Raw genomic sequence first — 24,198 nt, forward strand, 5'->3', positions numbered from 1 at the left:
GATAGATGATGAAATGAAGAAAAACAAGCCTCAATCTTTCACAGATCTCCTTCTGTTTCATAAAATTAAAGATTAGAAATGGAAAGGACCTTAGAGGCTATTGAGTCCAAACTCATCACTTTGTAGATGAGGCAAAATGATTTGCCCAAAGTCATACATGAGGTATGTGACTGAGCCAGGATTCAAACCCAGGTTTCTTAACTTCAAATCTGGTGCTCTTGCCAGTGCACCATACTGCTTCCTTCTATTGAGAAGGTGGCAGAAAGAGAGGCAGTGAATTCTCAGTATTACCCAGATTTTGGCAGAGACCTCCAGGAAGAAGAGGAATGCATGTTTTGCTAACTGAGGAAGTGTTCACATCCTGGAACTCATGGATCAGTGGAAGAATCAACGTACTGCCTGATTCAGACTCCTCCATTGGTGATGTACCCTGGTGGTGCAGGTTCATTCCACAGCCTGCTCACTTCTGCACTACTGAAAGTGAAGGAGACCAAAATCTAAATTCAGTCAGGAATGCACAATTATCTCTCACCTCTAAACTCCCAGTGTTTAGGTAAATCACTCATTTGTTCCCGTGTTCCCAGAATGCTCTCCACCCTCTTCTTCTCTAGCCGAATTAATACCTGTCCTTTAGGTCACGTTGCAACTTTAAACACAACCTCCTCCCAAAAGCTTTCCTTCACTTTCCCAGTCATTAATGATTATTTTCACTCAGAACTTACTTAGCTTTGCATTTCTCTAATGCCCTTTAAAATCCTGTTATCCCTACTTGGAGTGCTTTCCAGCATACTTATGTCTTAACTAAAATGTGGTATCCAGAACTGAGCATCATACTGCAGATTGGCTATTACCAAGGCCAAGTGTAGCAGGAGTCTTATCTCCCAGGTCCTAGGAATAATGCTGCTCTTCATCTTTTGGGAACTTATCCCCAACCAATGGAGGGAAACATGTAGAGAAAGCATTTTATAAATGATTATAGATTTAGAATTTCTACCACTCTACCACCACAATCAGAGTGAAAGTGCGAAGGAGTGAAAAAGTCAAAGAACTGATATTTTTTGTCTTTTTTATGGGTTTCTGTGGCCTAAGGGGGAAAAATGTCATCATTTTAATGGCCACCATCCTGGCAAGAAGTTTTGATACCTATTTTTGGAATTGCTTTCCTAGAGGCTTCCTTGGGACCATCATTCTGTATAAAGGCCAATTCAAAGACTTTTCTCTCAAAGTCCATGTTCTCCAAATACTATGCCCAGCGGAAGTCATACTCACTACACCGCTCCCTGGAGAACTAGACTAGACATGCAGAGGAGCTGGCACCTCAGTCTCATCTCTATCCACAGCTTACTTCCCTAGAGACTTGAGGTGATTTCTCTTTTGGTGAGGTCTCTGATTAATCTCTTATTTGGACTAAGATAGCTCAGTCCTTTTGGAAGAACTCATTTACTCTATACTGTCTGGTATGATCTGGTATGTACAGTTTCTCTTATTACTATTTGCTATTAGCTTTGATAAATGAGTTTACTTAATATTCATCTTTGTGTAACTGGTATTTGGTGAGTATCAAACCTCATAGCTTAGGAGCACTTCTTCCCCATAAAAAGATAGTAACCAAGAGCTCGGATTGAATATAAAAATTATTTCACCTAATAACTCCCAGTACTGAGGGAAGTGGTATGTATATTTATAAAAAATTCGAATTATACACGTATATGTGTATATATGTGTGCATATGTATGTGTATATACACACACATAATTCTAGTCCAGCACCTCCTCTCTGAGAAGAGAGGGGTGGCCAGCCATGTGGTACCAATAACCACTTCCCTTCCAATAATCAAAGTAGCTTTTGGACAAGGGTAGGCAGAGGAGATTAGAGGTATTTATTCACACCTTGCTGTGAGTCACATTCAGACATACCAGTGTGAACTACACATAACTTACGTTGAAAATTCTTACACATGCACATGCCTCTACATGGTAGCAGTCAGTCAACTCTACTCCCAAACTAGTCTCTAATTGTAAACATGAAGTGGCAGAAGATTGTGGAGGGCTTTGAGTGCCAGGTAAATGACTCTGAACTTTCCTAGGCAGGTAATGAGGGACAAATGGAAGTTTCTGGAGCAGTAGCATTTTTCTAGATACATCTGTGCAAGGCAGTACATGATCAATAATGACTTTCATAGGAGAAGTAGAGAAAAGACATTATCCAGGGCATGTGGGACTATGTAGGACTAGCAAGAAGAATGTGCCAGGCAGGTTTCAAAAGTAGAAGATGACAGATCAAGTGCTTCATTCTTATCTATGGAATATGAAAAGACAGAGAAAGGAGTCTAACATTTTGGATAGATATTCATTGAAGATTTATGGGAAGTCATGGATTTGTACAAGTTGAGACAGAAGGCCATTTGAATGCTTACCACTTTAACCCCATCATAACCTCATTATCACCATCCAATAAATGAGTGGTAATGTGAATTATGGCGGGGGGGGGGTAGACAGAAGACATATATTGGTATAGAATTTACAGGCCTTGGCAATTTATTGGAAAGAAGGGGTTAATTGAGAAGGAAAGGGAAAGGGCAGGGCAGGAAATGGAAGAGAAGGGGCAGGAAGTAGCTACTTAGCACCCTCCAGTTTCCTAGCCTTCTGGCTGGCAGACACTCCAAAGGAAAGTTTCAGGGTCATCACAAGCTAACTCAAGTATGATGAATTGTTATAAAATTTTTTCCAGGCACAGAATCACTATTTCTTAAGTTTGCAAAGAATCTCAGAAATTAGCCAGTCTGAACTGTACTGGAACAAGAATCCCTTCTACATCATGCTTAGTGAGTGGTCAGCTAGCTCTTGTTTAGGCATATAATGCAGGGAAACCCACTTATATAAAAAAAAATCATGAAAATGAGTTCAAATTCTACCTTAGAAAGTAGTTATGGGACCCCAGACAAGACACTTAACCTCTTTCAGCCTCAGTTTTGTCATCTGTAAAACCAGGATAATAATATCTGTAACGATTGGAATGACGGCACCTGCTGGATACTTACTGTAGAAGAGTTCTGCCCATGAAGCGAAGGTCTTTGAGGGCAAGACCAGGAGTCTTTTCTTTGGGAGGAAGTGACGCGGACTAGTGGGAGGAGGAAGGAAGAGACTGGCGCTGACTCTGGGGCTCTTTCCTGAGGACGCTGGCGGAGAAGGGAGCTAGAAATGTGCTCTCCCTTTAATAGATAGGAATCTAGGCCTTTCTCTCTCTCTTTACCAAATTCTTATTCTCCTTAATAAATAATTAAAAGTCTAACTCTTGCTAAAGCTTATAATTTATTGGCGACCACTCATTAGATATTTTAGACAGTTTAGCTAGAATTTTAGCCCTTAACATATCACTTGACTTGAAGAGTTGTTGGAAGGATCAAATAGGATAGTATGTATAGCCATTTGCAAATCTTAAAGCTCTTTATAAATACTTATAATAATACTTTGTACTCCTCCTCCTCATCTTCCTCTTCCTTCTTCAACTGAGTTCAAATCCTGCCACAGACATTTCTTAGCTGTGTGACCCTGAGCAGATCACTAAACTGTCTGCCTCAGTTTCCTCATCTATAAAATAGGGATAATGATAGCATCTACTTTCCAGGGATGTTGTGAAATACAAGTACTATTTGTAAAGCATTTTGCATCACTTAAAGTGTCATAGAAATGTTGTCAATATTTTAGCTATTATTCCAGCTCTGTTATTCGCTATATTGTGACCTCAGTTTTACTTTTCTTGCTCATAAAATGAGGTATTTGGATCTGTCTTTCTTGGTTTTGTCCTTTGTTTGTGAAGATGTCTTGAGTTATGGATGAATCGGACTTAAGTGTGGCATCAGCCTCACTCTCTCTTCCAAAGTCATTGAAGTCCAGTGGCAAGACAATCCAATGTCTGACCAAACTCCCAGTACTCCCCAGCCCCTGCTTCGGCCACTTTCATCACTGTTGCAACAAATTGTTCTCATCTGCCCATTCTGCCTGGGGGAGTCTTCATATTCTTAGGGTAGACATCCTTCTACTCACCAATGGGTTTGAGACCTGTTGATTACCCCCCAACTTCCTTAAGCCTATGTGCCAAGATGGTTTACTGAGTTGTGGCCACTGCATGTGCTAAAGCTTTTTGGAGCCATAGGTAGGAGTTAAGTGCCAGGTAGATACCAAAGGTGGATGAGCAGCCCTAAAAGGGCAAGCCTTCACACCAGAGAAGCTAGTTCTCCTTGAATACCCTATATAATTTGGACCTGGAGTTAGGAATATCTGAGTGCAAATCTAGCTTCAGACACTTACTAGCTGTGTGACTCTGGGCAAGTCACTTAACTTCTGTAGGCCTTAATCCACTGGAGAGGGAAAATGGATTTTGACAAAAAAAATAAGAAAGTCACTTAAACTCTCTGTGGCTCCATTTTTTTTCATCTTCAGAAAGAGGAGATTGGATTAGATGACCTCTAATGTTCCTTCCAAAGCAGCTAGGTGGCACAATGGAGGCATGGAGTCAGGACAAATCATCTTCCTGAATTCACATCAGACCTCAGATATTTACTATCTATGTGACCCTGGGCTCAAACCCTGTTTGCCTCAGTTTCCTCCTCTGTAAAGTGAGGTGGAGAAGGAGTGACCAACCATTCTAGTATCTTTGACAAGAAAACTCCAATTGGGGTCACAAAGAGTGGGGCATGCCTTAACAACAACAATACTTCTTCCAGGCCTAGATCTATTATTCCTTCAAAGGATCACATGAACCTCAAAGGTCCCTTCTGTGTCTAAAACCTTTGATCCACCCTCAAATCTCAGTGTGAATGTGATAGGGTGGAGGAAAACCTTTTCTGCTAGTAAATAGATTCCCACCAGGTCAGAAAGTAGGAAAAGACTTTTGGGAGATCACCTGCCAATTCCAATCTGACCCCTTATGCCTCATTCTCTACTCCATTGAAGCTTAGGGCATCTTGAACAAAGATCTCCAGTGCCTCCATCCTCATGTATGAGACTTCCCTTTCCCAGGATAGAGAGTTACAACTGGTTTCATCCTTCAATACAGTACCGTAGGACTGGGCTCATTATTGGCAGATCCCTCTACTTGTTAACTTAGACTTATGGATGGCAGAGAAAGTAGAAGCTAAAGGCTTTAAACAACTTAAAGAGCATTTTACAAATGATACATCAGTACATTTTGTTGTTGCTGCTATTGTTTTTGGTCTAGATCTTGAATTGGATAATTCCCTCTACCAATACTGATCAACACTGATCTTTTACTTATGATGGTAGATTGAGAGATGATGTGGCTTGGCCTTCAGGCACCCATCCTGTAGGCTTCAGAGGCAGGCCTTGAACTTTGGTCATTCTTATTCCAAGACGTGTCTTTTGTCCACCACATAAATTGAAGAAATCAAAGCTATCTATTGCCATATGAAAAAAATGCTCTAAATCACTATTGACTGGAGAAATGAAAATTAAAACAACTCTGAGGTACCACCTGACACCTATCAGATTGACTAATATGACAAAAAGGGAAAATAATAAATGTTGGAGAAGCTGTGGAAAAATTGGAACACTAATGCATTGTTGGTAGAGCTGTGAAATGATCCAACCATTCTGGATAGCAATTTGGGCTATAAAGCTGTGCATACCCTTTGACCCAGTAATACCACTATTAGGTCTTTTTCCCAAAGAGATCATCAAAAGGGGAAAAGGACCCACATGTAAAATATTTATAGCTGCTCTTTTGTGGTGGCAAGGAATTGGAAATTGAGGGGCTGCCCATCAATTGGGGAATGTCTGAACAAGTTGTGGTGACTGAATGTAATGGAAAACTATTGTGCTGTAAGAAATAATGAGCAGGCAGATTTCAGAGAAACCTGGAAGGACTTACATGAACTGATGCTGAGTGAGATGAGCAGAACCAGGAGAACATTGTACACAGTATCAACAACATTTTGTGTTGATCAACTGTGATAGACTTGACTCTTCTCAGCAAGATAGTTCCAAAGGACTCATGATGGAAAATGCTCTCCAAATCCAGAAAAAAAAAGAACTGTGGAATCTAGATACATATTGAACCATACTATTTCTATTTTTTTGTTGTTTTTATTTTTTGAGGTTTTTCCTTTTTGCTCTGATTCTTCTTTCACAGCATGACTAATGTAGAAATATGTTTAATGTGACTGTATATAAATAACCTATATCAGATTGCTTGCTGTCTTGGGGAGGTTGGAGGGAGGGGAGGAAAGGAAAAAAAATTGAAACTAGAAATCTTATAAAAACAAATGTTTAAAACTATCTCTACATGTAACTGGAAATAAAATACTTTTACACACACACACACACACACACACACACACACACATATATATATATATATATATATATATATATATATATATATAAAGAATGTGAGCTCTTAGAGAACCGGGAATGTTTTTCTTTTATATTTGTATCCACAGATCTTAATAAAGTCTTCTTTTTACCCAGTAAATACTTAATAAATACATTTCTTTTGTTCAAAAAATAAATATCATTTGATTGACAGGCAGATATACAAACATGACAACATATGTGATATCTACTCCAACATTCTTGTTCCTTTCCATACTTACTTAGAGACAGACTTTTAATCCACTGTCTTCTTTTTGGTTGCTCCTTGGCTGTCCTTTTTGGGTAACTATTGGTGGAAACTGCCTGTGTATTCTATTTGTATAAAATGACAGTAATGTCATTGTTCACTGGGAGTGCCTGAAACTTTATTTATTTTGGGTGGACTTCCCAACCAAAGTCTTGTGAGGAGACAAGATTATTTGTTTTTCTGACTTTAACTGGGAGTTAGCACATTCCTGTGAATCCACAGGTATCAATCTACAAGAGAAATCCAATGATCAAATTCAATTCATTCCCTTGTTTCATCTTGCTGCCAGTCTTCAAATGTTTCCCCATTCCTTCTAAGTTTCTGGGTTCTCACATTTCTCTTGTTTGTTTTGTTTTTAATAAATTTCCAAGAGATAGATATTGGTCCAATGGAAAGAAAACATGAGGGCTATCTATGAGTGGAATAGACTACCTTCAGAGGTTCAGCTTTGTTGAGGGTCCTAAAGAGAAGCTAGAATGAGTGCTTGCCAGGGATAGTATGCAAGGAATTCTCAGTCAGAGATCTGTGCTACTTCAGACATTATGTGGTTCTATGATTGTAGACCTTCCGTGAAGATTTTTTCTCTTCTTAGGAATGAAAGGAGAAGAGAGTTGAGGGTACCTAGGACACTGACAATGTAGAGTTTCAAAGTGTTTGGGGAGAGGAGAAGTGGAGAGTTCAGCTCAAACATTGTTGTTATTATCATGGACGACATGAGAAAGAGGAGAATCATAGATTGAAATAATGTTATAGCTAGAAAGAATGTTGTGGAACTTATGAAATTGTAAATGTAAGGGACCTCTGTGTCATGCAGCCTGTACTAGGTCACTCAGTGGATGAAAGTCTGGTCCTGAGGTCAAGAAGATCTGAGTTCAAACCCAGGCTTAGACACTAACCATGTGACCCTGAGCAAATCACTTCACCTGTCTGCCTCAATTTCTTCATCTGTAAAATGGGGATAATAAAAGCACCTACCTCAGAGTTTTGTTGAGGACTAAAAAAGATAGTATTTGTATGGGACAGCTGGGTGGTGCAGTGGATAAAACACCAGCCCTGGATTCAAGAGGACCTGAGTTCAAATCCAGCCTCAGACATTTGACACTTATTAGCTGTGTGACCCTGGGCAAGTCACTTAACTCTCATTTCCCCACTAAAAAAAAGAAAGGAAAAAGAAATAGATATTATTGTAAGATCCTGGTGTGTAAACAGTGTATGGCAAATAATCAGCACTCAATAAATGCTTTTTTGATTTATTTTTAGAGATGAAGAAACTGTGGCTTACAGAGGGAATTGTGACTGACCATATTAAAAATAGAAAATAATTTAGGAAATGCCTGTTTCTGAGAATGTTTTTATTTTCATCAGACATCAGAAAGAATAAAACACACACAATTCACCCTAAAAATTTTTCCCTCCATTCCCAGTGAGATCATTGTATCTCAAAAAAATATGTGAAACATGCTCATTTTAGAAGTCAGCCAAATTATACACATTTCATGTTTGCATTACTAAACTAATAAAGTGAACTGTGCAAAAATGATGTTAACACAAGTATTGCATGTATTTTAATTCCCTTCTAAATCTATTGAATGTTGTCCAACCCCCCACCCCACCCCAATTCACTCACATTTTTCTCCCATGTTGACACTTCTGAGAGGTTTTATATTTATTAATCTAGCTTTGTTCTGTGACCCAAAGTTATTGTCCTCCAAGGGGCAGGCTTTACCTGTTAGCCAGAAGAACAGACATTGACATCTGAAATGCATGTAATTTGACAGAAGGTGCTTCTGTTTGACTTAGCCAAGGCCTTAATGGCTAAGTGCCTTTATTCCACACTTGCAGAGGGGAGGGGGTTGACTTTAGGATTTATTATAATGTTTACTCCAAGCTCACAGATTTATTTCCCACTTTAAACAGTTCCACCCTGGAGAACTATTTCCCTTATTTCCCCCAAGACTCACATAAATTAGTTGCTTGGCTTATTCTACTGAAAGTTTATGTTCTAGCTGTTGTGGAGTATATATTCCATTTGACAGTGCAGGAAGTCCTAACTGGTCACTCCATGATGCACTTAGATAATAAGTATGCCCTGGGGATGAAGACACCATGTAGATTGAAACTATCCTTTAGTTGAATAAGAAGACAGCATGAGACAAAGATAGAGCCTGGAGTGCCAAATGGGCTTTGAGCACAGAGTCCAAGAAAAGGGAATATGAGAAGTTCTATTTTAATGTTATGCTTTAAGGTGATTTTCCTTTTGATAGATCTCCATAAAATTCTCAATGAGGAGTTATCATCTTAGGATAAATGGTTCCCAATTAAACACTGGAATATCTTCACTGGGTAATTAATAAGAGTGTTTAGGGTCCCTAAGCCTCTCACTATTTTCTATTTAATAAGGTACAGTCACCAAGGACTTAAGTTATATCCTAATAGTATTTCAGGGTATTTGGAAATGGTCATTTATCCTTTTTAGGAGTAAAGATCATGATTTCTAGTTTATTCTCTTGCCACTTGGTGTGTTAGGATTCTCTTTTCTTCCCTCTATCTTCTATCCCATAGACCAGTAATTTATTGAAAAATTGATAATGTGTTGATTTTTTTATACTGTGGTCACTCGCCAACAATCCCTCTGCCCCCAAACCTCTCTTGTAACAAAGAATTATATTTGAATAAAACAAGCCAACCCATGGTCCCTATCTAACAACGTATGCCTCCTTACACACTTGTAGTCAGCCCATCAGTGCTAAGAGGAGGAAGGTTTCCTTCATCATCAGCACTCTGATGTCAATGTGAGTCCCTGCATTGGTTTGTGTTCAAAAACTTTTCAAAGTTGTTTTCCTTTGCATTGTTGTGGTCATTGTATAAATAATTCTCTTAGTTCTATTTCTTTCTGTAGCAGCTCAAAATATCATACAATCATGGATTTCAAGTTGGAAGGGACCTTAGAGGCCATTAAGTCAAACATCCTCATTTTACACGTAAGGAAACTGAGGCACAAAAGGCCAAGTGATTTTTCTCAAGATCACAAAGATAGTCAGTGTCGGAGTCAGTCTTGGAAATAGAGTCAGGTCTTTTTTGACTACAATGTGGCCATTATGGCTGGCTATCGTCCCAAGTTTCTCGGAATTCTTTATATCTTTTTGAATGGTACCATAATATTTCTTTTCTTTTTTCTTTTTTTGGTGAAGCAATTGGGGTTAAATGACTTGCCCAGGGTCACACAGCTAGTAAGTGTCAAGTGTCTGAGGCCGGATTTGAACTCAGGAACTCCTGAATCCAGGGCTGGTGGTTTAACCACTGTGCCACCTCGCTGCCCCCGGCTACAATAATATTTCATTGCATTCATATACCACAATTTGTTTTCCTACTTCCCAACCACTTGGTTCCTACTTGGTTTCTAGTTTTAATTTTATTTTTTTGCCCAGGTTAAAAAAAAAAAAGTGTGGTCAATATTTCTGTCTATATGGGCCTTTTACTAGTGTATTTTACTTCCCTTACATAATTTAACATCAAAGTATCAAAAAATTTAACATTCCCTTGACATAATTTAACATCAAGACTCTAGCTCCAGAATGGATGTTAGCTTTCTCAAAGTGCCATATTAACTCCTTAAATATAGCTTAAGCCATGGAAAACTTAGTTTTTTGGCTGCCATTTTCCTGGAGAGATGGGCTGACAGAAAGAAATATGTTTGTAGAATGTAATATAAAAAGATGTTTGTAGGACAGAAGGCAATATGCTTGAAATCTAGCTATGATATTCATCATCATTTTATTGACTTGGGTATCCATCTTGAAGAAAATCCTTCAAGAGTATTTTAAAATCAAAATTGAATCCAGCTAGTATATTCTAGGTAGTGCTATTCCCTTGGTCTAAGTCATAATTTGAATTCCATGTTTATATATATCAAAGGTAGGCCTCAGTTTCTGCATCTGTAAAATGAGAGGGTCGTAGTAGACAGCCTCTGAGATGTCTTCCTGTTCTAAGACTATGATCTTAGAATCCTAAGTCACTTAACCACTCTGGGACTCAGTTTACTCATTTGTTAATTGAGAGGGTCAGACTAAAGTATCTCTGAGGCCCCTTTCAGCTTTCAATCTATGATCGTCTGATGATTTTTTTAAAAAATGGAGATATTAGGATTCTTTCTTTTTGAATTTTAATTATTATATTAAAATTAAATGTTACTCTAAAGAGTACTGTAAGAATGTCACTTATTTGGGGGAAGGAAAATAGATTGTTTATCCCTTTCAAAATGTGTTAATACGTGAAAACACAAAATCCATTGGTAAGAAACAATTTTCAACAAATCCTTCCATCAGGAAGACGGCCTAGTGGCTCTAGCAGGAGCTGAGTCAGGTGCTACAGTTATTTATTACTTCAAGGTTGTGCCAAGTATTGTTGGTGTGTTTACCACCCCAAAATGACACAATTCTTTCTGTATGGTTCAGTATCTCCTTTATCTACCTACAAATAATCTAGAAGCTAAATTCAGTTAATTATTGGTCTTCCAAGGTCTAATTATTCACCTGGGGATTTTCTGGGCCCTTTGCTATTTTATCAGGCCTGGCTCCTAGATTTAGAGCTAGAAGGGACCTGAGAAATCATTCAGTCTGACCCTTTCATTTTATACCTTTGACACCCAAGGCCCAGAGGGGCTGATGCATGAGAAAACCCTGGGATGTTAATGGTAATAATAATCACTGCCACTATAAGGTGCATTAAGGTTTGCGAAGTCCTTTAGAAAGAGCATTTCATTCTATCCTCACAACAACCCTGGGCAAGAGGTGCCATCATTACCCCCATTTTGCAGATGAGGAACCTGAAGCTCAAATCAACTGAGAGACTGTCCAGAGTCACATGTTCTTCTCAAAGAGAGTCATGACATCAGGAGGTGGTGCCATGACTTGTAGTGAGTTGCATTTAAGTGAGGGAGGGCTGTGCAAGGTCAGCAACCTCACCCTCTCCTCCAGAGCCATCTGGGTCCAGTGGCAAGATCTACATCAGGACGACTGGGGATGACCTCAGATGTTTAAGGCAATTGGGGTTAAGTGACTTGCCCAGATCACACAGCTTATAAGTGTCTGAGGTGAGATTTGAACTCAGGTTTTCCCAACTTTGGGGCCAGTGCTCTATCTACTGCATGACCTAGCTGCCCCCCAGAGTCACATAGCTAGTGTCTGAAGTAGGATTTTAACTTTCAAGTAGAACCCTGTACCCTGTGCCATCTAATAGTCTACTGCCTAGAGGAGTTCAGCAGGGCATGGGTAACTGAGACAAATGTTAGTGATGACCATGGGGTGAGAGTGACCAGCTGGGCTGGTGCACTGGGGATGAGTATAGTATTAGTATATAATCCATGGGGGGAAGTTTGGAGCAACTCAGCAGAGGATATATAACTGTGATGAGCATCAGAGACATTGTATAAATTTAGTGGGTATTTGAGTCAGAGAGGTGGGGTAAAGGAAAGAAGAGGTGTGATTCTGTATTCCAGAAAGAGAACTCAGAAATATAGTGATCCCATACTGCCTTACATCCCTTCTTTCAGACATCCTGATAAGAATACATTGGACTATGTGTTTGCTCAGCTGGATTTAAGGGTGGGAGGGGCTTCCATTCTCATAAAAATTAGCAGCAGGGATAAGTGGAAGACAGCTTTCTGGGCTGGATTCAGACACTATGAATACTAATTTAGGCTCATTGGGCTAACCAGTGCCAAGGCAATATCTCTGCAATCCATCAGAGATGTCTATACTGACCTTTTAAAACTACTGACTATGAGACCTCTAGACGCCATTTTAATATTTTCACACCACAAGAAAGACCGTAATGTCTAGAAAAGGGAATTGTTCATTTGACATCACCATGACCATGAATACTCTGCTTGTATGTATTACTTGATGAATTGCATACTTCCACCTCTTCTATTCTCCACATCCCAGTGATTCAAACTCCTAACTGTAGTTATATAAATCCCATTTCTCATTCTCACAATGAACATTTATTTTAGTTTTTCCAGTTACAAATAAGGGTAGTTTTCAACATTCATTTTGATAAGATTTAGAGTTCTAAATTTTTCTCCCTCCTTCCCTCCCTTTCCTCCCCCCTCCACAAAATTGCAACCAGGTTATATATGTACAGTTCACAAGTGCTCTTTATATCAGTTCTTTCTATGGGGGAAGGGATAGTAAACTTCCTCATTAGTCCCTAGGGATTGTTTTGGAACATTGCCTTGCTGAGATTAGTTAAGTCATTCACAGTTGCTCATTGAACAAAACTGGTATAACTATGAACAATGTCCTCCCAGCTCTGCTCACTTTACTATACATCAGTTCATGAGTCTTTCCAGGTTTTTCTAGGATCATCCTGTTTGTCATTTCCTATAGCACAAGACTATTCCACCACAATCATATACCACATCTTCTTCAGTCATTCCTCAATTGATGGACATTCCCTTGATTTGCAATTCTTATCCACCACAAAGAGTTGCTATAAATAGTTTTGTGCAATTTTCCCCCCTTTTCTCTTTTTCATGATTACTATTGTTAAATATTTCCCTTCCATCCTATTCCCTTCCCCATGATATTTATTCTGTTATCCATCTTCTTTCATCCTATCACTCTTCAAAAGGGATTTGCTTCTGTCTGTCACCTCTCCCAACATGCCCTTCCTTCTTTTGCCCCTCTCTCTTTATCCCCTTCCCCTCCTATTTTACTGCAGGGTTAGAGAGATTATTCCACCCAATTGAGTGTGTATGTTATTCCCTCCTTGAGCCAATTCTGATGAGATTGAGGTCTTTGAGGCAATTCTGATGAGTGTTAGGCTCATTTACTGCCCAGATTAAATAGATTACTCCACCCAGTTGGGTGTGTCTGTTAGTCCCTCATTGAGGCAACTCTGATGAGTTTAAGGTCTTTGAACCTTTTCTGATGATTGTAAAATTCATTTACTGCCCTACTCCTCCCCCATCTCTTCCCCCACTCCATAAACCTTTTCCTGTTTCTTTCATGTGGGATTTCACCTCTGCCCTTCCACCTCCCCCAGTGAATTTCCCTCACCCCTCAATTTAACCCTAAAGATGTCATCATGGGCCAGCTAGGTAGCAGTGGACAAAGCATCCACCCTAGACTCAGGGGGATCCTAGCCAAAACCCGGCCTCGGACACAACACAGTCACCCACTGCATGACCTCAAGTATGTCCCCCAACTCCAATATTTTTATGGTTCTCTAGGGTCTTGTATTTGAAAGTAAAATTTGACATTCAGTTCAGGTCGTTTCATCATGAATACCTGAAAGTCCTCTTTTTCATTAAAATCCCATTTTTTCCGATGAAAAATTATGCGGAGTTTGCTGGGTAGGTGATTCTTGGTTGTAATCCCAATTCCTTTGCCCTCTGGAATAGCATATTCCATGCCTTCTGGTCCTTTAATGTAGAAGCTGCTAGATCTTGTGCTACCCTGACTGGGGCTCCACGGTACTTGAATTCGTTTTTTTTAGGCAGTTTGCAATATTTTCTCCTTGATCTGAGAGCACTGGAATTTGGCTATAATATTCCTGGGAGTTTTCCTTTTGGGATTTCTTTCTGGAGGTGATCAATGCATTCTTTCAATTTCTATTCTACCTTCTGCTTCTAGAATATTAGGGCAATTTTCCCTGAGAATATCTTGGAAGATGATGTCTAAGCTCTTTCCTTGATCATAGTTTTTAGGTAGACCAATGATTTTCAAATGATCTCTCCTGGACCTATTTTGCAGGTCAGCAGTTTTTCCCAGAAGATATTTCACATTGCCCTCTATTTTTTTATTCATTTGGATTTATTTTATCGTGTCTTAGTTTCTCATAAAGTCACTAGCTTCTATTTGTTCAATCCTAATTCTTAGGCAATTATTTTCATCAGAGAGCTTTTCCATTTGGCTTTTCAAGCTGTTGACTCTTTCTCATGGCTTTCCTGCATCACCCTCATTTCTCTTTCCATTTTTTCCTCTACCTCTCTAACTTAATCTCCAAAGTCCTTTTTGAGGGCCTCTATGGCCTGAGCCCAATTAATATTTTTCTTGGAAGCTTTAGATATAGGGACCCTGACATTGACATCTTCCTCTGAGGGTGCACCTCGATTTTCTTTTTCCCTGAAGAAACTTTCTATGGTCGTCAGCTTTCTCTGTCTGCTCATCTTGCCTTTCTCTTACTTGCCTTTTAGCTCCTTAAAGTGGGCACTGTTTCCAGGCTGCAGTATCCCAAGCTTCAGAAGTCATGAAGTGACTTCAGGTGGTATGATTTAAGGAGGTTCGGGTTCTTCACTTGCTTGGCCTGTTCCCTGGTCTGCACAAGATCCTAGACCAACTTGCTAATCAACCATCTTTGTGTGTTGTGGTTGTCAGTTCCAATGAGCCTGTGCCTCTCCACCACCTTGGCCACTGCTACTCAAGCCTACCTCCTTCCTGGTTCCCAGTAAGGGTGAAAAACCCAAGTTCTGCCTCAGCACCAGCAAAAACCGCTGTAGTCTCCCACCTGCCCAGGGCTCAGCCCTCTCACCAGACTGTGAGTTTAGTTCCAGACAACACTGGCACTTCAGGTGATTCAGAGGCTCTGGGGGTCTCCTTCTCTGGTGAGGCCTTCTTGAGATTGGATCTGTGTCAGGGTGACTGTAGGGTTGGGCTCGATTCCTGTGTCAGCACAGCAGCTCCCTCCTTCTGACTTCCAAGCTGTTATTGGTTAGAAAATGACTTCAGCACATTCTTCTGTGGGTTTTACTGTTCCAGGCATTGTCCTATGGCATTATTTGGATGTTTTTTGGAGTGATTGTGTCATGAGTTTGAGAGCTCACTGCCTTTCCTCCACCATCTTGGCTCTACCCTGGAAGTCTCCCCCATTTCTCATTCTCAATTGCCTTTTCCCATTCACCTCAATTCTCCCATTCCCATATTCCATTCCAAATATGTCTGCCTTTACACTATTCCCTATGGAATGCTTACTCCATAATTAATAAACTTCTTTTCATTTTAAATTTAAATTTTTTTCACTCCTTCAATCTTTTGAAACTCATGTAAACTTGTCTCCCTTCTGATGGCATGGTTTTCCTGGCACCCTTTCTAGTATTAGCCACAATTTTTTTCTCATAACCCCAGACCTTCTCTTCATGGTTGGAAGTGAGAATATTCTTTGATCATCATCATCCATTACCCATCATCTTCCTTTGAATTTGACACTATCCAAATTTCCCACCCAAACAAAATCCTGGTGACCATTTTGCATAGACCCTCAGGATGTTCTCCTTTGTTCTTCATTGAGTTCGGTGAAAATTGTATTATTTAAGGGATCATCAACATGTACATTGAAGTCCCCTGATATTAGGGAAGAAGGTGAGGAAGAGAAAGAGACAGGGGGCAGCTAGGTTGTTCAGTGGATAAAGCACCGGCCTTGGATTGAGGAGGACCTGAGTTCAAATCCAGACTCAGACACTTGACACTTAGTAGCTGTGTGACCTTGGGCAAGTCACTTAACCCTCATTGCCTCACCAAAAACAAACAAATAAATAATTGTTAATTGATAGCAGTTTGTTAGTTGTGAGACAAACATTTGTTTGTAAATGGTCTACACATCTACAAACTCAGTAAGAGTGTTACTTAGCACTCCCTCTCCCCCGCCCCCCTTTCCTGACTCTATCAATATCATTATGGAAGTGGCAAGTGCTCCAAAAGAGTGAAGGGAATTCTGTACTTTTTAATTGGTGATATGGGTTGCTGTGGTCGCAATTTTTATTATCAATTCCCAACCTGCTAGTGAAGAACCTCTCTCTATATATTTGAACTAGTTTTCAGACTAGACACAGAACATTACCAGGACTTTCTTTGAAGACTTCACAACTTGGTGGAATCTAGAGCATTTGTGATCTCACACTCTAATAGTCTTTGAGACCTTCCAGGTTGTGGGGTCGGTCTTAAATGAAGCTAATGAGTCATCAAAGAAGGACTTCTGAGTTGTTTAACTATTTATCAATCCTTATAGACTATCTTCAGAGAAAAGAGATTAAATTTCCTATGGTTAGGGGAGGAAGGAAAAGGTGTTTATGTCTTATGTATCAAGTGTTTATCTTGTGTAAATAAGTGCTGAGCTTTGGAGATAAAAATAGAAACAGAACTATAGTTCCTGTTCTTAACACTCTAATTGAGAAAGGCATTATTTAGAAGAGTGTTCAGCTGCAAGGTATATGGAAAGGTCCCTAAATCCTCAGAGTGTAGCATCAGGGTTAATAGATATCCCAAGGGTGCATTGCTAGTGCCTGGAAATCTAGAGGACATAGATATTGGCAAGATAGTAAGACTCAGAGGACCTTAAAAACAATGGGAGAGAAAGAAGAAAGAAAAACCAATGGGAAGGTAGTTGGTAACGTTTCCACCTCATCAGGATTGCACTTGGAGACTCCCAGCTCATTCAAATGATGTGAGTAGATATGTTGCTACCTATTTGAATAAAAGAGTTCACATTATTTATCCAAGTCACAAAGCAAGTTATGGCAAAAGGACACATATTTTACATCTTTGCTTAGTATTCTTTTCATTGCCAAAACCTGTTTCATTGATAATGTTCTGTCGTAAAAGAATCCTAAATTCTTAGTTATTACTGACTGTCCTGACACCTTTCTATTCTTTGATGAGCCATTTTTTAAAGATTTGCACTTAGCCTCCATTTCACTATTTACTTAGATTAAAAAAAGACCAAAAAAAAAAAAAAGATGAGAAACTGGGAGAGGATTCATTCACTGGTGTCTTTTTTCTGTAGAAACAATTATCAGCATTGGGCACCATAATCTTCCTTGTACAACTTAAACAATGAGCACATGATTTATTTTTTAAGCAATGAGTATTTGTATTCTGCCTCTTCATGATGGGATACTTAGGAACATTTTTTTCCTTCATGGAAGGGATTTTCCTTTTCAAACAATGAGGCTTTCAGAAAAAAAGAAATATTTAGAGAGAATTTTCACTGAATCAGAAAAATTCATAAACCATGCCATAAAATATTGATGTTTCTTCCATTGTAAAGGAGACATATGAGCTTTAGAAAATGTACCAGGACCCAAAGCAGAAGGAGCAGATTGATAGGAAATGAATTTCTGGCCAAGAAGGAACATAACCATCGCATTGTTGAAAACCATTTCAAAAGGAGTGATATTGTTTCTACAGAAGTCATGTGCTTCAGAATGTTCTTTGGGGAAATGGGATGTGCCTATATATGTCATCACTACTCTTTCACCATAACTATCACCATAATCACTGTCACAATTTTTGTCAATTACCACCAACATCCTCACCATGTTCATCAATCACCGCCACCACTTTAGAGCTGAAATGGATCTCTGAGATTCTTCAGTCTCACTTGTAATATTACAGAAGATGAAACACATGCTCAGGGCAGTTGTGTCTTGCTTAAGGTTACACAGAACTTCAGCAGGTCAACTAGGGGTAGAGAACAACAGTTTATTGAGACCCTACTATTAGTCAGTGTGCTAAATAAAAACTTTATAAATATATCAATCCAACTTCAGTGTTGTCAGTGATTTCAGCAGCCATCCAGCTCAACACACCCATAAAAGAACGGCATCTACACAAAGTCCCAAGTGACCATTCATCCACTTCTTGAAGACCTGAAAGGAGGTGGAACCTACTTCCTCCTGAGGAAGCTCATTCAAAATTTGGAAAAATAATTTATTAATAAGTTTCTCCTTATATGGAGCTTATATTTGCCCTTTGCAACTTCTACCCCTAGACTGACTAAAGTGATGTCCTCTCTTGGGCCATACCCTCTACCACATGATAACCCTTCAAAAATTAAAGATAACTATCATCTCACTTCTGATTCTAATTTTCCCCATGCTAACCATTTCAAGCTTCTTCAACTGATGCTCATATGGCATGAACTCAAATCCCTTCACCATCTCAGTCGCTGTCTTCTAGCTGTTCTCTATTTTATTGATGTCTTTGTTTTTTGTTCATTTTAAGGACAATGAGAAAAGGAGAATGAGTTGAGGCAAAACTAAGAGCATAAATAATAGCAAAAAGAACCAGCTTTTTCGTAGGTCATAATTATTTAAGGAAGTTAATGGAAGCTAAGGGTGGGATATAACTAGGTAGCAGAGTAGATAGAGTGTTGGGCCTGGGGTCAGGAAGAGTTCAAATCTGGCCTCAGGAACCTACTAGCTTTCTGACCCTGAGCAAATCACTTAACATTGTTTGCCTCAGTTTCCTCATCTGTAAAATGAGCTGGAGAAAGACATGGCAAACCACTCCAGCACCTTTGCCAAGAAAACCTCAAATGGGGTCACAAAAAATCAGACATGACCAAAATGAGTAAACAACAAATGGAATCTGGAGGCCTAGCATACAACCCCTCAGGGACTCAGTGGCTACGTAGCTGTTTTAAACCACCAAATAGGCAGAGAAAAAATTAAAGAGAAGCAGCATTGGACAGAAAAGAGCACAGATTGTGAGATTCACACAGCATCCTGTTTTGTGCATTCTGTTCAAAATTTCCTGTTTCCCAAGAATAACAGGTAAGAAACTCACAAGTAGAAACCTCAGGGAAAAGGTCTCTTGCTTATGTAGAGGTAATATATGATATTGTTAACAATTATGATGGGTCATCTCATCCTTTCTATTAGCTGACAGAACTCATTAAAAAGACAAACATTTTGACAGGATTTATTTTATAAATGTCAGAAAGTCTATGTAATTGGTTTGTTCAAAGCATTTTAGAAATTTCAATAGAATTTCAATTTCATCTAAAGAACAGCAGTCAGTTTAGTGAGGGAAAATTGAAGGAGCCCCTCCTGTTTTCAGAAGTCAGGCCTAGTGGTGTTCCATAGATGTGATCCCAGGCTGTGATTGGGTAAGGAGAAGTGAGCACAGTACCACAGGGGGCAAGGACATTTTTGAGACACCATGGCTGGGGCTTACTGGAAAAAGATAGGAGTTCCTGAGGTTGAGCCCCTAGACAGAATAACAAAATTAGATAGGAAAAGCTAAAAAGGAGCAATTATCTCATAAAAATGAGGTTTAGGGGCAGCTAGGTGTTGCAGTGGATAGAGCACCAGTCCTGGATTCAGAGGGACCTGAGTTCAAATCCGGCCTCAGACACTTAACAATTACTAGCTGTGTGACCCTGGGCAAGTCACTTAAACCCAATTGCCTCACCAAAAAAAAAATGAGGTGTAAAAGGAAGAACTAATATAGAGGAAACAGGTGGGGGTGAAGGGCTGGTAATGTTACTTGGAACCTTACTCTTATCTGGGTTGAAGAGGAAATAAAATGTACATATGAAGAGGTTTAGAAATCTGAACTTCTTGAGAGGTGAGAAAACTGGGGGATATGATGAAGAAGGAACTTTCAAAAGGGTATATAGAATAAGACTAAGAGGGTGAGGGAGAAGATAAGGGAAAAATTTTAGAGGGGTGTGTAAAATAAGGAATAAGAGGGTAAGGGAAAAGATAAGGTAACAGGGATAGGATAAAAAGAGTTTAAGAAGGAAAATTCACAAATAGTAATTATAACTTTGAATGTGAATGGGATGAACACAAAATGGATAGCAGAATGGGCTAGAAATCAGAATCCAACAATATATTGTTTAGAAGAAACATTTAAGAATGAGAGATACACACAGAGTTAAAATAGAAGATTGGAGTAGAATTTATTATGCATCAGCTAATGCAAAAATGGCATCAGTAGCATAATAATCTCATATAAAGTTATGCCTAAAATGGATTTAATTAAAAGAGACAAAAAAGGATATCTACATTTTGACAAAAGGTACCATAGACAATGAAGCAATATAAAAAATGACTCTATATGTACCAAATACTATGACATCTAACCTTTAAAAAGAAAAGTTAAATGAATTATAGGTGGACAGAGATAGTATTACTAAAATAGTGTGGCACTTTAATCTTTCCCTCTCAGAACTAGATAAATCTAACCAAAAATAAGTAAGATTGAAGTTGAGGAAGCGAATAGAATTTAGATTTTTTTTTTAAAAGCTATGATAGCAACCTGGAGAAAACTGAATGGAAAAAGAAAGGGATACACTTTTTCTCAGCAGCTCATGTACCTTTACAAAGACTGATCATATATCAGCACATATAAATTTTATAGTTAAAAGCAGGAAAAAATCCTTTTTAGATCATAATGAAATAAAAATTATATTTAATAAGGAACCAAGGAAACACATTAAAGACTAAAGGGATATTAAACAACCCAATCTTAAAGAATTAGTGGGTTAAAGAATAAAGGATAGAAACAACTGAGAATTTCATTAACAAGAGTGACAATAATGAAACATATCAAAACCTAAGGGATATATCAAAAGCAGTGATTAGATGAAAACTTGTACCTTTAAATGCTTACATAAATAAAATAGAGAAAGAACAAACTAATAAATTGGGTATGAATTAAAAAACTAGGAAAAACAAATTAAAAGTTCCTAATTAAACACTAAATTAGAAATCCTATAAAATAAAGGTGAAATTAATAAAATTGATAATTAAAAATTTAAATTAATAAAAATAGAAGTTGGTTTTATGAAAAAAACCAAAATAGATAAACAATTGGTTAATTTGATTTTTAAAAAGAGAGAAGAAAACCAAATCACTAGTATAAAAATGAAAGGTGTTAATATACCACCAACAAAGATAAAATTAAAATAAAATAAGCAGTTATTTTCCCTAAGATAGAAAGCAATCTGAAATAGGTTATATATGTATAATTACATTAAAAATATTTCTGTAAAACCTCAAAAAAACAGTAGAAACAGTAATATTCAATATGCATTCAGATTCCATAGTTCTTTTTCCTGGATGTGGAAAACATTTTCCATCATGAGTCCTTTGGAATTGATTGTCTTGGATCATTGTATTGCTGAGAAGAGCTAAGTCTATCACAGTTGACCATTGCACAATGTTGCTGATACCATGTACAATGTTCTTCTGGTTCTGCTCACTTCACCTAGCATTAGTCCACTTAAGTATTTCCAGGTTTTTCTGAAATCTGCCTGCTCATCATTTCTAATAGTACAATAGTACTCCATTACATTCATATACCACAATTTGTTAAGCCATTCCCCAATTAATGGGCATTCCATTAATTTCCAATTCTTAGCCAGAGGAAAAGATTTTGATGAAGTTCAACACTCATTTAAAAAAAAAACAACACTTGAAAGTATTAGAATAAGTGATGGATTTTTCCTTAAATTGATAAAAATCAGTTATTTAAAACTATCAGCAAGTGTTATTTGGGGATAAACTAGAAGCCTTCCTAGTAAGATCAGGTGTTAAACAAGGATGCCCAATATCACCAATATTAATCAATAGTGTATTGGAAATCCAAAAAATAACAATAAGAAAAGAAAAAAGAAATAAAAGGAATCAGAATAGGAAATAAGGTAATAAAATTATCTCTTTTTATAGAAAATATGTTGATATATTTGGAAAATCTCAAGGATTCAAATAAAAAAGTTAGTTTAAACAATGAATAATTTTAGCAAAGTAGCAGGTTATAAAGTGAATTCACGTAACACATCAGCATTCCTCTGTCATAACCCGCCCCCCCCAAACCTCTGCAGGAAGTGATAATAAAAAAATACTCCATTTAAAATAACTCTAAGGGGGCATCTAGGTGGTGCAGTGGACAAAGCACCAGCCCCGGATTCAGGAGGACCTGAGTTCAAATCCGGCCTCAAACACTTGACACTTACTAGCTGTGTAACCCTGGGAAAGTCACTTAACCCCCATTGCCCCATAAACAAAACAAAACAAAAATAAAATAAAATAACTCTAGGCAGTATAAAATACCTGGGAGTACACCTGCTAAAACAAACCCAGGAACTATATACAAACGATTAAAAAAAAACCTTTTTATACAAATAAAATCAGATTTAAATAATGGTTCTTTGGTAGAAAGGGTCAATATAATAAAATGATAACTTTACCTAAATTAATTTATACATTCACTGCTATCCCAGTTAAATTACCATTTTTCTACTGAATTAGAAAAAAATTATAAAATTTATTTGGAAAAACAAAAAAGCAAGAATGTCAAAGGAAATAATGAAAAAAATGTAAAGGAAGGAGTTTTTATTAGTACCAGATCTTTAAACTACATTATGAGACAATAATTATAAAAACTATGTAGATAGAAATGAAGATCAATGAAATAGATTAGACATATAATTTAAAGCAGCAAATACACATAATAATATTGTATTTGACAAGTGTAAAGACTTCAGGTTTGGGTATAAGAATTCATTATTTTGTAAAATTTCTTGAGAAAACTGTAAAACAGTATGGCAGAAACTGGGCATAGACCAATATCTGCACCATTTACCAAGATAAAGTTAAATTGAATCCAGATATAAAGAGAGATTTTACAAGAAAATTAGAAGAAACCAGAACATATCACTTTATCAGACATATGGATAGATGAACAATTTATGAATAAACAAGAGATAGAAAGCAAAGTTAGGTATAAGATGGATCATTTTGATTACATTAAATTAAAAAGTTTTGTACAAATAAACAAACATATCCAAGATTAAAAGCAAACTAGTACATTTGGGGGGGGGGGGTTATAGACAGTTTATCAGATAAAGGTATCCTATCTCAAATATATAAAGTTCTTTTTTCAAATCTATAAGGATGCAAGTCATTCACTAATTGACAAATAGTCAAAAGATATGAAGAGGCAATTTTCCAAATAAGAAATCAAGACAATTTGCAATCATATGAAAAAATTGTTCTAAAACACTATTGATTAGAGAAATGCAAATTAAAACAGACGAGATATAATTTTACACCTACCAACTTGGCTAAAATGATAGAAGAACAAAGTTAAAAAATGTTGGAGGGGATCTGGAGAAATTGGGACACTAACTCATTGTTGGAGGAATTGTGAACTGATTCAACCATTTTGAAGAATAATCTGGAATTATGGCCAAAGATTTGTTAAACATTGTATACAGTAACAGCAATATTGTTTTAAGGATGACTTGGAGCAAGTAGGTTATTTTGTCTATTATAAATATCTAAATTAACTATAAAGGATTAATGAAAAAGACACTATTTGTATTCAAAGAAAGAACAGATAAATAGAAATATGTACAGAATAATTTTACATGCAGATTATATATACATACATATATACACACATATATATGTGTATGTGTTTGTATATATACAGCTATAGATATAGATATTACAACTATTTGTTTCTAATGGTAGTCATCTCTAGGGCAAGGGAAGGGAAGAAAAAAATTTACATGATGACTTTATTGTATATTTGAAAGGAACAGTAAGTTGTACATAGTAGATTTATAGTTTCATATGCATTCATCTTTTATTGTACTCTGTTATAGAAATGCTATTTTATTTAATAAATTAAAAAATAAAAATTTAAATGGAATGTTTATTAAGTATTCCTTGAAAAATATCAATTTCAAACTTTCTGCATTAAAAAATTACAAATTAATTCCATCTCCTAAGATTTCTGGAAAATGGCTCAGGACATTTATTTG

This window comes from Dromiciops gliroides, chromosome 1 (genome assembly GCF_019393635.1).
Source record: "Dromiciops gliroides isolate mDroGli1 chromosome 1, mDroGli1.pri, whole genome shotgun sequence".
Lineage (NCBI taxonomy): Eukaryota > Metazoa > Chordata > Mammalia > Microbiotheria > Microbiotheriidae > Dromiciops > Dromiciops gliroides.